Raw genomic sequence first — 15000 nt, 5'->3', positions numbered from 1 at the left:
TGTTGTGGACGAGAGAGCTTGGGAAGTGAGTCAGTTATTGTTCACTGATGATACAGCGCTGGTGGCTGATTCAAGTGAGAAACTGCAGAAGCTAGTGATTGAGTTTGGGAAAGTGTGTGAAAGAAGAAAGCTGAGAGTAAATGTGAATAAGAGCAAGGTTATTAGGTACAGTAGGGTTGAGGGACAAGTCAATTGGGAGGTAAGTTTGAATGGAAAAAACTGGAGGAAGTGAAGTGTTCTAGATATCTGGGAGTGGATTTGGCAGCGGATGGAACCATGGAAGTGGAAGTGAGTCATAGGGTGGGGGAGGGGGCGAAAGTTCTGGGAGTGTTGAAAAATGTGTGGAAGTCGAGAATGTTATCTTGGAAAGCAATGGGCATGTTTGAAAGAATAGTGGTTCCAACAATATTATATGGTTGTGAGGCGCGGGCTATAGAGAGAGTTGTGCGGAAAAGGGTGGATGTGCTGGAAATGAGATGTTTGGGGACAATATGTGGTGTGAGGTGGTTTGATCGAGTAAGTAATGAAAGGGTAAGAGAGATGTGTGGTAATAAAAAGAATGTGGTTGGCAGAACAGAAGAGTGTGTTTTGAAATCCTTTGGTCACATGGAGAGAATGAGAGAGGTAAGACTGACCAAGAGGATATATGTGTCAGAGGTGGAGGGAACGAGAAGTGGGAGACTAAACTGGAGGGGGAAAGATGGAGTGAAAAAGATTCTGAGTGATCGGGGCCTGAACATGCAGTAGGATGAAAGGCGTGCATGGAATAGAGTGAATTGGAACGATGTGGTATACTGGGGTCAACATGCTGTCAATGGATTGAACCAGGGCATGTGAAGCATTTGGGGTAAACCATGCAAAGTTTTGTGGGGCCTGGATGTGGAAAGGGAGCTGTGAATCGGTGCATCATACATGACAGCTAGAGACTGAGTGTGAACGAATGTGGCCTTTGTTGTCTTTTCCTAGTGCTACCTCTCGCACATGCGGGGGGAGGGGGTTTTCATTTCATGTGTGGCGGGTAGGCGACGGAAATGAATAAGGGCAGACAGTATGAATCATGTACATGTGCATATAGGTATATGTTTGTGTGTGTATATGTACACGATGAGATGTATAGATATGTAATGTGCTGTGTGTGGACACGTATGTAATATACATGTGCATGTGGGTGGGTTGGGCCATTTTTTCGTCTGTTTCCTTGCGCTACCTCGCTAACGCGAGAGACAGCGGCAAAGTATAATAAATAAGATATATATATATATATATATATATATATATATATATATATATATATATATATATATATATATATATATATATTTATATATATATATATATATATATATATATATATATATATATATATATATATATATATATATATATATATATATATATATATATGTGGAAAAAGAAAGTTAAGAGTAAATGTGAATAAGAGCAAGGTTATTAGGTACAGTAGGGTTGAGGGTCAAGTCAATTGGGAGGTGAGATTGAATGGAGAAAAACTGGAGGAAGTGAAGTGTTTTAGATATCTGGGAGTGGATCTGGCAGCGGATGGAACCATGGAAGCGGAAGTGGATCATAGGGTGGGGGAGGGGGCGAAAATCCTGGGGGCCTTGAAGAATGTGTGGAAGTCGAGAACATTATCTCGGAAAGCAAAAATGGGTATGTTTGAAGGAATAGTGGTTCCAACAATGTTGTATGGTTGCGAGGCGTGGGCTATGGATAGAGTTGTGCGCAGGAGGATGGATGTGCTGGAAATGAGATGTTTGAGGACAATGTGTGGTGTGAGGTGGTTTGATCGAGTGAGTAACGTAAGGGTAAGAGAGATGTGTGGAAATAAAAAGAGCGTGGTTGAGAGAGCAGAAGAGGGTGTTTTGAAGTGGTTTGGGCACATGGAGAGGATGAGTGAGGAAAGATTGACCAAGAGGATATATGTGTCGGAGGTGGAGGGAACAAGGAGAAGAGGGAGACCAAACTGGAGGTGGAAAGATGGAGTGAAAAAGATTTTGTGTGATCGGGGCCTGAACATGCAGGAGGGTGAAAGGAGGGCAAGCAATAGAGTGAATTGGAGCGATGTGGTATACCGGGGTTGACGTGCTGTCAGTGGATTGAATCAAGGCATGTGAAGCGTCTGGGGTAAACCATGGAAAGCTGTGTAGGTATGTATATTTGCGTGTGTGGACGTATGTATATACATGTGTATGGGGGGGGGGGGGGGGTTTGGGCCATTTCTTTCGTCTGTTTCCTTGCGCTACCTCGCAAACGCGGGAGACAGCGACAAAGTATAATAAATAAATAAATATATATATATATATATATATATATATATATATATATATATATATATATATATATATATATATATAAATATATATATATATGCAGAACCTTCACTTAACTGTGAAGAGATATATGCACAACCACCACTGGAAATACATAATATAAACAGTGTGAACTTTCGTTTAATACATATCCACTAGAATAACCCTGTCCACACACCATGTAAGGAGAGGAAGGTCAGATGTCAGGTCACATAATTAGTGGCCACCTGCACTCCACAGGGATTAATGAAGACCCGCCTCACTGCTACCTCTGTGCTTTTCAGGACCTCAACACTTGTATCTCCCAGTCCTCGGTAGTATAGTGGTGAGTATCCCCGCCTGTCACGCGGGAGACCGGGGTTCGATTCCCCGCCGGGGAGGCAATATTTTACATGCCGTCACCAGGGAAAGAAATGTGTCGGACCAAGCACAGTTGCTACGATCTTGAAAAAAGCAAAAAAAGAAAATCTCCCCAATCGTGTTTAAGGATGTATGTGTGTGTGTGTGTGTGTGTGGGCCATTCTTCGTCTTTCTCCTTGTGCTTCTTCGCTGACGCGGGAAACAGTGGTTAAGTATAATAATAATAGTAATAATAATAATAATAATATATATATATATATATATATATATATATATATATATATATATATATATATATATATATATATTTTCTTTCTTTCTTTTAAACTATTCGCCATTTTCCGCGTTAGCGAGGTAGCGTTAGGAACAGAGGACTGGGCCTTATTTGGAATATCCTCACCTGGCCCCCTCTGTTCCTTCTTTTGGAAAATAAAAAAAAAAAACGAGAGGGGAGGATTTCCAGCCCCCCGCTCCCTCCCCTTTTAGTCGCCTTCTACGACACGCAGGGAATACGTGGGAAGTATTCTTAATCCCCTATCCCCAGGGATAATATATATATATATATATATATATATATATATATATATATATATATATATATATATATATATATATATATATATATATATATATATATATATATTGAATTGTGACAAAGCCCCCAGAGTGGATGGTACTGCATCTGAATATACATATATATACATATATATACATATATATACATATATACATATATATATATATATATATATATATATATATATATATATATAATATATATATATATATATATATATATATATATATATATATATATATATATATATATATATATAAATTTTTTTTTTTCTTTGTCGCTGTCTCCCGCGTTTGCGAGGTAGCGCAAGGAAACAGACGAAAGAAATGGCCCAACCCACCCCCATACACATGTATATACATACGTCCACACACGCAAATATACATACCTACACAGCTTTCCATGGTTTACCCCAGACGCTTCACATGCCTTGATTCAATCCACTGACAGCACGTCAACCCCGGTATACCACATCGCTCCAATTCACTCTATTCCTTGCCCTCCTTTCACCCTCCTGCATGTTCAGGCCCCGATCACACAAAATCTTTTTCACTCCATCTTTCCACCTCCAATTTGGTCTCCCTCTTCTCCTCGTTCCCTCCACCTCCGACACATATATCCTCTTGGTCAATCTTTCCTCACTCATTCTCTCCATGTGCCCAAACCATTTCAAAACACCCTCTTCTGCTCTCTCAACCACGCTCTTTTTATTTCCACACATCTCTCTTACCCTTACGTTACTTACTCGATCAAACATCTCATTTCCAGCACATCCATCCTCCTGCGCACAACTCTATCCATAGCCCACGCCTCGCAACCATACAACATTGTTGGAACCACTATTCCTTCAAATATACCCATTTTTGCTTTCCGAGATACTGTTCTCGACTTCCACACATTCTTCAAGGCTCCCAGAATTTTCGCCCCCTCCCCCACCCTATGATCCATTTCCGAAGCTTCCATGGTTCCATCCGCTGCCAGATCCACTCCCAGATATCTAAAACACTTCACTTCCTCCAGTTTTTCTCCATTCAAACTCACCTCCCAATTGACTTGACCCTCAACCCTACTGTACCTAATAACCTTGCTCTTATTCACATTTACTCTTAACTTTCTTCTTCCACACACTTTACCAAACTCAGTCACCAGCTTCTGCAGTTTCTCACATGAATCAGCCACCAGCGCTGTATCATCAGCGAACAGCAACTGACTCACTTCCCAAGCTCTCTCATCCCCAACAGACTTCATACTTGCCCCTCTTTCCAAAACTCTTGCATTCACCTCCCTAACAACCCCATCCATAAACAAATTAAACAATCATGGAGACATCACACACCCCTGCCGCAAACCTACATTCACTGAGAACCAATCACTTTCCTCTCTTCCTACATGTACACATGCCTTACATCCTCGATAAAAACTTTTCACTGCTTCTAACAACTTGCCTCCCACACCATATATTCTTAATACCTTCCACAGAGCATCTCTATCAGCTCTATCATATGCCTTCTCCAGATCCATAAATATATATATATATATATATATATATATATATATATATATATATATATATATATATATTGGAAAGAATCGCAATTGAGCGCGTGATCAAGTATATTCCTATGAGTACAAGGGAAAATGAAACACGACAAGTTCCCAAGTGCACCCTCGCGCAACAATCACATCATCAGGGGAGACACATGAGAGAAACACAAGTCAGTTGATATATTATATATATATATATATATATATATATATATATATATATATATATATATATATATATATATATATATATATATATATATATGTTAATGTGCTGAGAGGTGCAACTGGAGGGATGTCTGATCATTATCTTGTGGAGGCTAAGGTGAAGATTTGTATGGGTTTTCAGAAAAGAAGAGTGAATGTTGGGGTGAAGAGGGTGGTGAGAGTAAGTGAGCTTGGGAAGGAGACCTGTGTGAGGAAGTACCAGGAGAGACTGAGTACAGAATGGAAAAAGGTGAGAACAATGGAAGTAAGGGGAGTGGGGGAGGAATGGGATGTATTTAGGGAATCAGTGATGGATTGCGCAAAAGATGCTTGTGGCATGAGAAGAGTGGGAGGTGGGTTGATTAGAAAGGGTAGTGAGTGGTGGGATGAAGAAGTAAGAGTATTAGTGAAAGAGAAGAGAGAGGCATTTGGACGATTTTTGCAGGGAAAAATGCAATTGAGTGGGAGATGTATAAAAGAAAGAGACAGGAGGTCAAGAGAAAGGTGCAAGAGGTGAAAAAAAGGGCAAATGAGAGTTGGGGTGAGAGAGTATCATTAAATTTTAGGGAGAATAAAAAGATGTTCTGGAAGGAAGTAAATAAAGTGCGTAAGACAAGGGAGCAAATGGGAACTTCAGTGAAGGGCGCAAATGGGGAGGTGATAACAAGTAGTGGTGATGTGAGAAGGAGATGGAGTGAGTATTTTGAAGGTTTGTTGAATGTGTTTGATGATAGAGTGGCAGATATAGGGTGTTTTGGTCGAGGTGGTGTGCAAAGTGAGAGGGTTAGGGAAAATGATTTGGTAAACAGAGAAGAGGTAGTGAAAGCTTTGCGGAAGATGAAAGCCGGCAAGGCAGCAGGTTTGGATGGTATTGCAGTGGAATTTATTAAAAAAGGGGGTGACTGTATTGTTGACTGGTTGGTAAGGTTATTTAATGTATGTATGACTCATGGTGAGGTGCCTGAGGATTGGCGGAATGCGTGCATAGTGCCACTGTACAAAGGCAAAGGGGATAAGAGTGAGTGCTCAAATTACAGAGGTATAAGTTTGTTAAGTATTCCTGGTAAATTATATGGGAAGGTATTGATTGAGAGGGTGAAGGCATGTACAGAGCATCAGATTGGGGAGAAGCGGTGTGGTTTCAGAAGTGGTGGGGGATGTGTGGATCAGGTGTTTGCTTTGAAGAATGTATGTGAGAAATACTTAGAAAAGCAAATGGATTTGTATGTAGCATTTATGGATCTGGAGAAGGCATATGATAAAGTTGATAGAGATGCTCTGTGGAAGGTATTAAGAATATATGGTGTGGGAGGAAAGTTGTTAGAAGCAGTGAAAAGTTTTTATCGAGAATGTAAGGCATGTGTACGTGTAGGAAGAGAGGAAAGTGATTGGTTCTCAGTGAATGTAGGTTTGCGGCAGGGGTGTGTGATGTCTCCATGGTTGTTTAATTTGTTTATAGATGGGGTTGTTAGGGAGGTAAATGCAAGAGTTTTGGAAAGAGGGGCAAGTATGAAGTCTGTTGGGGATGAGAGAGCTTGGGAAGTGAGTCAGTTGTTGTTCGCTGATGATACAGCGCTGGTGGCTGATTCATGTGAGAAACTGCAGAAGCTGGTGACTGAGTTTGGTAAAGTGTGTGGAAGAAGAAAGTTAAGAGTAAATGTGAATAAGAGCAAGGTTATTAGGTACAGTAGGGGTGAGGGTCAATTCAATTGGGAGGTGAGTTTGAATGGAGAAAAACTGGAGGAAGAGAAGTGTTTTAGATATCTGGGAGTGGATCTGGCAGCGGATGGAACCATGGAAGCGGAAGTGGATCATAGGGTGGGGGAGGGGGCGAAAATTCTGGGGGCCTTGAAGAATGTGTGGAAGTCGAGAACATTATCTCGGAAAGCAAAAATGGGTATGTTTGAAGGAACAGTGGTTCCAACAATGTTGTATGGTTGCGAGGCGTGGGCTATGGATAGAGTTGTGCGCAGGAGGTGGATGTGCTGGAAATGAGATGTTTGAGGACAATGTGTGGTGTGAGGTGGTTTGATCGAGTGAGTAACGTAAGGGTAAGAGAGATGTGTGGAAATAAAAAGAGCGTGGTTGAGAGAGCAGAAGAGGGTGTTTTGAAGTGGTTTGGGCACATGGAGAGAATGAGTGAGGAAAGATTGACCAAGAGGATATATGTGTCGGAGGTGGAGGGAACGAGGAGAAGAGGGAGACCAAATTGGAGGTGGAAAGATGGAGTGAAAAGATTTTGTGTGATCGGGGCCTGAACATGCAGGAGGGTGAAAGGAGGGCAAGGAATAGAGTGAATTGGAGCGATGTGGTATACCGGGGTTGACGTGCTGTCAGTGGATTGAATCAAGGCATGTGAAGCGTCTGGGGTAAACCATGGAAAGCTGTGTAGGTATGTATATTTGCGTGTGTGGACGTATGTATGTATATACATGTGTATGGGGGGGGGGGGGCCATTTCTTTCGTCTGTTTCCTTGCGCTACCTCGCAAACGCGGGAGACAGCGACAAAGTATAATAAAAAATAAATATATATATATATATATATATATATATATATATATATATATATATATATATATATATATATATATATATATATATATATATAATTGTGATTCACAGATTGGATGAAGAGTGCAAAGGTTTTGGAAGCACTGAAGAATGTGTGGAAAGAGAGAACGTTGTCTGCGCGAGCAAAATTAGGTATGTTTGAAGAAATAGCACTTCCAGCAATATTGTACGGATGAGACGCATGGACTATAGGTATATAAGGCAGGGCGGAGGAGAGTGGATGTGTTGGAAATGAAACATTTAAGGACAATAAGTCGTGTCAGGTGGTTTGATCGAGAGTAAGAATGATGTGTGGGAATATCAAGAGCGTGGTTGAGAGAGCAGAAGAGGGTGTGCTGAAATGGTTTGAAAAATATGAAGAGAATGAGTGAGGAAACCTTGACAAAGGGAATATGTGTCAGAAGTGGAGGAAACGAGAAGAATGGAGACATAATTGGAGATGGAAGAATTGAGCGAAAATTATATTGACCGACCGGCGCCCGAACATGAAAGAGGATGAAAGGCGTGCCAGGGACAGAGTGAATTAGAACGATGTGGTGTGTGCTGTCAACTGACTGGACCAGGGCACATACACATATGTACACATAAACATGGTTATGTTTGTTCGCCGTCATCAATTTCCGACGCCACGTCGCCCCACAAGAAACAGCATAAATGCATGAAAAAGAGAGAAATGGATAACATATACATTCTTTTCTTCTACCCCATACCTGATCTCCGCCACTTGCGTTACCGAGGTAGCGCTAGGAAACAGACAAAGAAAGGCCACATCCGCTCACATCTTTTCTCTAGCTGTCATGCGTAATACTTCCTATCCCCAACAAGGCCCAACAGGCCTCCCCATGGTTTCCCCTGAACGGTTTACACGCCCTGGTTCAGACCACTGACAGCACGTCGACCCCTTGTATATTGCAACGTTCCAATTCACTCTGTACCATGCATGTCTTTCACCCTCCTGCTTGTGTAGGTTCGGTTCACTCAGTGTTTTTCATTGCATGTTATCCATCTCCAATTTGGTCTCCCAATACACAAAAATACACAGACACATGGACAAGAAGTGATGGCTTATGGAAAAGATACCTGTTGCATGAGAAAGGTGGGAGGAGGGCAGATTACAAAGGGTAGTGAGTGGTGGGATGAAGAAGTAAGATTATTAGTGAAAGAGATGAGAGAGGCATTTGGACGATTTTTGCAAGGAAATAGTGCAAATGACTGGGAGATGTATAAAAGAAAGATGGAAGAGGTCAAGAGAAAGGTGCAAGAGGTGAAAAAGAGGGCAAATGAAAATTGGGGTGAGAGGGTATCATTAAATTTTAGGGAAAATAAAAAAATGTTTTTGAAAGAGGTAAATACAGTGTATAAGACAAGACAACAAGTGGGAACATGGGTGAAGGGGACAAATCGGGAGGTAAGAACAAGTAATGGTGAAGCGAAAGGGAGATAGAGTGAGTATTTTCAAGGTTTGTTGAATGTGTGTGATGACAGAGTATCAGATATAGGATGTTTTGGCCGAGGTGTTATGCGAAGTGAGAGGGTCAGAAAGAATGATTTGGTAAACAGAGAAGAGGTAGTGAAAGCTTTGCGGAAGATGAAAGCCGGCAAGGCGGCGGGTTTGGAAGGTATTGCCGTGGAATTTATTACAAAAAGGGGATGACTGTGTTGTTGACTGGTTGGTGAGGATATTCGATGTATGTATGGTTCATGGTGAAGTGCCTGAGGATTGGTGGAATGCATGTATAGAGCCATTGTACAAAGGTAAAGGGGCTATGATAAAGGTGAGTGTTCAAATAACAGAGGTATAAGTTTGTTGAGTATTCCTGGGAAATTATATGGGAGGGCATTGATCGAGAGGTTCAAGGCATGTACAGAGCATCAGACTGGGGAAGAGCAGTGTGGTTTCAGAAGTGGGAGGGGATATGTGGATCAGGTGTAAAGAATGGAAGTGAGAAATACTTGAAAACCAGATGGATTTGTATGTAGCATTCATGGATCTGGAGAAGGCATATGATAAGAGTTGATAGAGATGCTCGGTGGAAGGAATTATGAGTATATGGTATGGGAGGTAAGTTGCTATAAGCAGTGAAAAGTTTTCATCGAGGATGCAAGGCATGCGTATGAGCAGGAAGAGAGGAAAGTGAGTGGTTCCCAGTGAATGACGATTTGCGACAGTGGTGTGTTATGTCAACATGTTTGTTTAATTTGTTTATAAATGGGTTTGTTTGCGTTGTGAATGCAAGAGTTTAGTAGAAAGGGGCAAGTATGCAGTATGTTATGTATGAGAGGGTTTGGGAAGTAGGTCAGTTGTTCTTCGCTGATGATACAGCGCTGGTAGCTGTTTCGGGTGAGAAACTGCAGAAATTGATGACTGAGTTTGGTAAAGTATGTGAAAGAAGAAAGCTGAGATCAAATGTAGATAAGAGCAAGGTTATTATTATGTTCAGTAGGTTTGAGGGAGAAGTAAATTGGGAGATAATTTTGAATGGAGAAAAAGTGGAGGAAGTGAAGTATTTTAGATACATGGGAGTGGATTTGGCAGCTGATGGAACCATGGAAGCGGAAGTGAGTCACAGGGTGGGTTAGGGCGCAGAGGTTCTGGTAGCGTTGAAGAATATGTGGAAGGCGAGAACGTTATCTCGGAGAGCAAAAATGGGTATGTTTGAAGGAAAAGTGGTTACAACAATGTTATATGGTTGTGAGGCATGGGCGATAGATGGGGTTGTGCGAAGAAGGGTGAATGTGATGGAAATGAGCTGTTTGAGGACAATATGCGGTGTGAGGGAGTTTGATCAGGTAAGTAATGAAAGGTTAAGAGAGATGTGTGGTAATAAAAAGAGTGTGGTTGAGAGAGCTAAAGAGGGTGTATTGAAATGGTTTGGTCACATTGAGAAAATGAGTGTGGAAAGATTGACAAAGAGGATATATGTGTCAGAGCTGGAGGGAACGAGAAGTGGGAGACCAAACTGGAGGTGGAAGGATGGAGTGAAAAAGATTTTGAGTGATTGGGGCTTGAACATACAGGAGGGTGACAGGCGTGCAAGTTATAGAGTGAATTGGAACGATGTGGTATACCGGGTCAACGTGCTATCAATGGATTGAACCAGGGTATGTGAAGCGTTTGATGTAAAACATGGAACGTTTTGTGGGGCCTGGATGTGTAAAGGGAGCTGTGGTTTCAGCGCATTACACATGACACCTACAGACTGAGTATGAACAAATGTGGCCTTTGTTGTCGTTTCCTGTTGCTACCTGGCGCGCACGCGTGGGAAGGGGGATGTCATTTCATGTGTGGCTGGGTGGCGGCAGAAATGGATGAAGGCAGCATGTATGAATATGTTCATGCGTATATATGTATATCTCTGTGTATGTTTATGTATGTATAAGTTGAAATAAATAGGTATGTGCGTGTGTGGGCGTTTATGTATATACATGTGTATGTGTGTAGGTTGGGCCATTCTTTCGTCTGTTTCCTTGCACTATCTCGCTAACATGGGAGACAGCGTCAAAGTATAATATACATACATACATATATATATATATATATATATATATATATATATATATATATATATATATATATATATATATATATATATATATATATATATTGACCATGTCAACAAACTCGATGTTTTGCTTGAGAAAGTGTCAGGATTTGAAGTTGCTGTTTATCTTTGCTTTTACACGGGTTTTCCCTTTAGTGACACGTACACCGTCTACAGTGGCACGTGTATCCTCTACAGTGACACGTGCATCCTCTACAGTGGCGCGTACATCCTCTACAGCTGCATCTACATTCCTACCAAGACATACACATCATCTACAGAAAGTGAACTACGCGGGAAACGGCGATCAAATTTAAAGAGGGAAGTCAGCACCACAAGTAAAGCATCCTCCTCGAAGGCTCAGAGTGGGGTGCCTAAATGTGTGTGGATGTAACCAAGATGTGAAGACCCTTACTGGAAAAACAATCACTCTTGAAGTAGAACCTTCAGACACAATTGAAAATGTGAAGGAAAATAGTGAAATTGGAGAAAAATGTAGCTTAGACATTGAAGCTTATTGATACAGTGGTTAAATTGATGAGAACTGCTATTGACGTTTGTGTAAATAAATTATACATTGCCTTTTTTCCATAGCCAGAGGTTGAACCATTATGTAACATTCTTTTTTTTCATTCATTTCAAGCTAGAAGTTTCAGTTTTCTAAATTGTTTCTTACATTTCTCATATGTATATATATGTATGTGTGTGTGTGTGTATATGTGCGTGTGTATGTGTGTGTGTGTGTGTGTGTGTGTGTGTGTGTGTGTGTGTGTGTGTGTGTGTATGTATATATATATGTATATTATCCCTGGGGATAGGGGTGAAAGAATACTTCCCACGTATTCCTCGAGTGTCGTAGAAAGCGACTAGAGGGGACGGGAGCGGGGGGCCAGAAATCCTCCCCTCCTTGTATTAACTTTCTAAAATGGGAAACAGAAGAAGGAGTCACGCGGGGAGTGCTCATCCTCCTCGAAGGCTCAGAGTGGGGTGCCTAAATGTGTGTGGATGTAACCAAGATGTGAAAAAAGGAGAGATAGGTAGTATGTTTGAGGAAAGGAACCTGGATGTTTTGGCTCTGAGTGAAACGAAGCTCAAGGGTAAAGGGGAAGAGTGGTTTGGGAATGTCTGGGGAGTAAAGTCAGGGGTTAGTGAGAGGACAAGAGCAAGGGAAGGAGTAGCAATACTCCTGAAACAGGAGTTGTGGGAGTATGTGATAGAGTGTAAGAAAGTAAATTCTCGATTAATATGGGTAAAACTGAAAATTGATGGAGAGAGGTGGGTGATTATTGGTGCATATGCACCTGGGCATGAGAAGAAAGATCAAGAGAGGCAAGTGTTTTGGGAGCAGCTGAATGAGTGTGTTAGTGGTTTTGATGCACGAGACCGGGTCATAGTGATGGGTAATTTGAATGCAAAGGTGAGTAATGTGGCAGTTGAGGGAATAATTGGTATACATGGGGTGTTCAGTGTTGTAAATGGAAATGGTGAAGAGCTTGTAGATTTATGTGCTGAAAAGGACTGATGATTGGGAATACCTGGTTTAAAAAGCGAGATATACATAAGTATACTTATGTAAGTAGGAGAGATGGCCAGAGAGCGTTATTGGATTACGTGTTAATTGACAGGCGTGCGAAAGAGAGACTTTTGGATGTTAATGTGCTGAGAGGTGCAACTGGAGGGATGTCTGATCATTATCTTGTGGAGGCTAAGGTGAAGATTTGTATGGGTTTTCAGAAAAGAAGAGTGAATGTTGGGGTGAAGAGGGTGGTGAGAGTAAGTGAGCTTGAGAAGGAGACCTGTGTGAGGAAGTACCAGGAGAGACTGAGTACAGAATGGAAAAAGGTGAGAACAATGGAAGTAAGGGGAGTGGGGGAGGAATGGGATGTATTTAGGGAATCAGTGATGGATTGCGCAAAAGATGCTTGTGGCATGAGAAGAGTGGGAGGTGGGTTGATTAGAAAGGGTAGTGAGTGGTGGGATGAAGAAGTAAGAGTATTAGTGAAAGAGAAGAGAGAGGCATTTGGACGATTTTTGCAGGGAAAAAATGCAACTGAGTGGGAGATGTATAAAAGAAAGAGACAGGAGGTCAAGAGAAAGGTGCAAGAGGTGAAAAAAAGGGCAAATGAGAGTTGGGGTGAGAGAGTATCATTAAATCTTAGGGAGAATAAAAAGATGTTCTGGAAGGAGGTAAATAAAGTGCGTAAGACAAGGGAGCAAATGGGAACTTCGGTGAAGGGCGCAAGTGGGGAGGTGAAAACAAGTAGTGGTGATGTGAGAAGGAGATGGAGTGAGTATTTTGAAGGTTTGTTGAATGTGTTTGATGATAGAGTGGCAGATATAGGGTGTTTTGGTCGAGGTGGTGTGCAAAGTGAGAGGGTTAGGGAAAATGATTTGGTAAACAGAGAAGAGGTAGTGAAAGCTTTGCGGAAGATGAAAGCCGGCAAGGCAGCAGGTTTGGATGGTATTGCAGTGGAATTTATTAAAAAAGGTTGTGACTGTATTGTTGACTGGTTGGTAAGTTTATTTAATGTATGTATGACTCATGGTGAGGTGCCTGAGGATTGGCGGAATGCGTGCATAGTGCCATTGTACAAAGGCAAAGGGGATAAGAGTGAGTGCTAAAATTACAGAGGTATAAGTTTGTTGAGTATTCCTGGTAAATTATATGGGAGGGTATTGATTGAGAGGGTGAAGGCATGTACAGAGCATCAGATTGGGGAAGAGCAGTGTGGTTTCAGAAGTGGTAGAGGAAGTGTGGATCAGGTGTTTGCTTTGAAGAATGTATGTGAGAAATACTTAGAAAGGCAAATGGATTTGTATGTAGCATTTATGGATCTGGAGAAGGCATATGATAGAGTTGATAGAGATGCTCTGTGGAAGGTATTAAGAATATATGGTGTGGGAGGAAAGTTGTTAGAAGCAGTGAAAAGTTTTTATCGAGGATGTAAGGCATGTGTACGTGTAGGAAGAGAGGAAAGTGATTGGTTCTCAGTGAATGTAGGTTTGCGGCAGGGGTGTGTGATGTCTCCATGGTTGTTTAATTTATTTATGGATGGGGTTGTTAGGGAGGTAAATGCAAGAGTTTTGGAAAGAGGGGCAAGTGTGAAGTCTGTTGGGGAAGAGAGCTTGGGAAGTGAGTCAGTTGTTGTTCGCTGATGATACAACGCTGGTGGCTGATTCATGTGAGAAACTGCAGAAGCTGGTGACTGAGTTTGGAAAAGTTGGTGGAAGAAAGTTAAGAGTAAATGTGAATAAGAGCAAGGTTATTAGGTACAGTAGGGTTGAGGGTCAAGTCAATTGGGAGGTGAGTTTGAATGGAGAAAAACTGGAGGAAGTGAAGTGTTTTAGATATCTGGGAGTGGATCTGGCAGCGGATGGAACCATGGAAGCGGAAGTGGATCATAGGGTGGGGGAGGGGGCGAAAATCCTGGGGGCCTTGAAGAATGTGAGGAAGTCGAGAACATTATCTCGCAAAGCAAAAATGGGTATGTTTGAAGGAATAGTGGTTCCAACAATGTTGTATGGTTGCGAGGCGTGGGCTATGGATAGAGTTGTGCGCAGGAGGATGGATGTGCTGGAAATGAGATGTTTGAGGACAATGTGTGGTGTGAGGTGGTTTGATCGAGTGAGTAACGTAAGGGTAAGAGAGATGTGTGGAAATAAAAAGAGCGTGGTTGAGAGAGCAGAAGAGGGTGTTTTGAAGTGGTTTGGGCACATGGAGAGGATGAGTGAGGAAAGATTGACCAAGAGGATATATGTGTCGGAGGTGGAGGGAACAAGGAGAAGAGGGAGACCAAATTGGAGGTGGAAAGATGGAGTGAAAAAGATTTTGTGTGATCGGGGCCTGAACATGCAGGAGGGTGAAAGGAG

The 15000-nt window shown here is 41.7% G+C and overlaps 1 non-coding gene across 1 annotated transcript; it reads left to right on the top strand.

Annotated features, from left to right (window-relative positions):
- The first annotated feature begins 2635 nt into the window (after positions 1-2635).
- Positions 2636-2707, top strand: TRNAD-GUC (transfer RNA aspartic acid (anticodon GUC)). The gene has a single exon. It is a non-coding gene; the product is annotated as a tRNA-Asp (tRNA).
- The last annotated feature ends 12293 nt before the right edge of the window (positions 2708-15000 follow it).

Source organism: Panulirus ornatus, chromosome 1, assembly GCF_036320965.1.
Source record: "Panulirus ornatus isolate Po-2019 chromosome 1, ASM3632096v1, whole genome shotgun sequence".
Taxonomy (NCBI): domain Eukaryota; kingdom Metazoa; phylum Arthropoda; class Malacostraca; order Decapoda; family Palinuridae; genus Panulirus; species Panulirus ornatus.
Note: the sequence above shows the minus strand (reverse complement) of the source record. Positions and strands in the feature narration are given on the sequence as shown.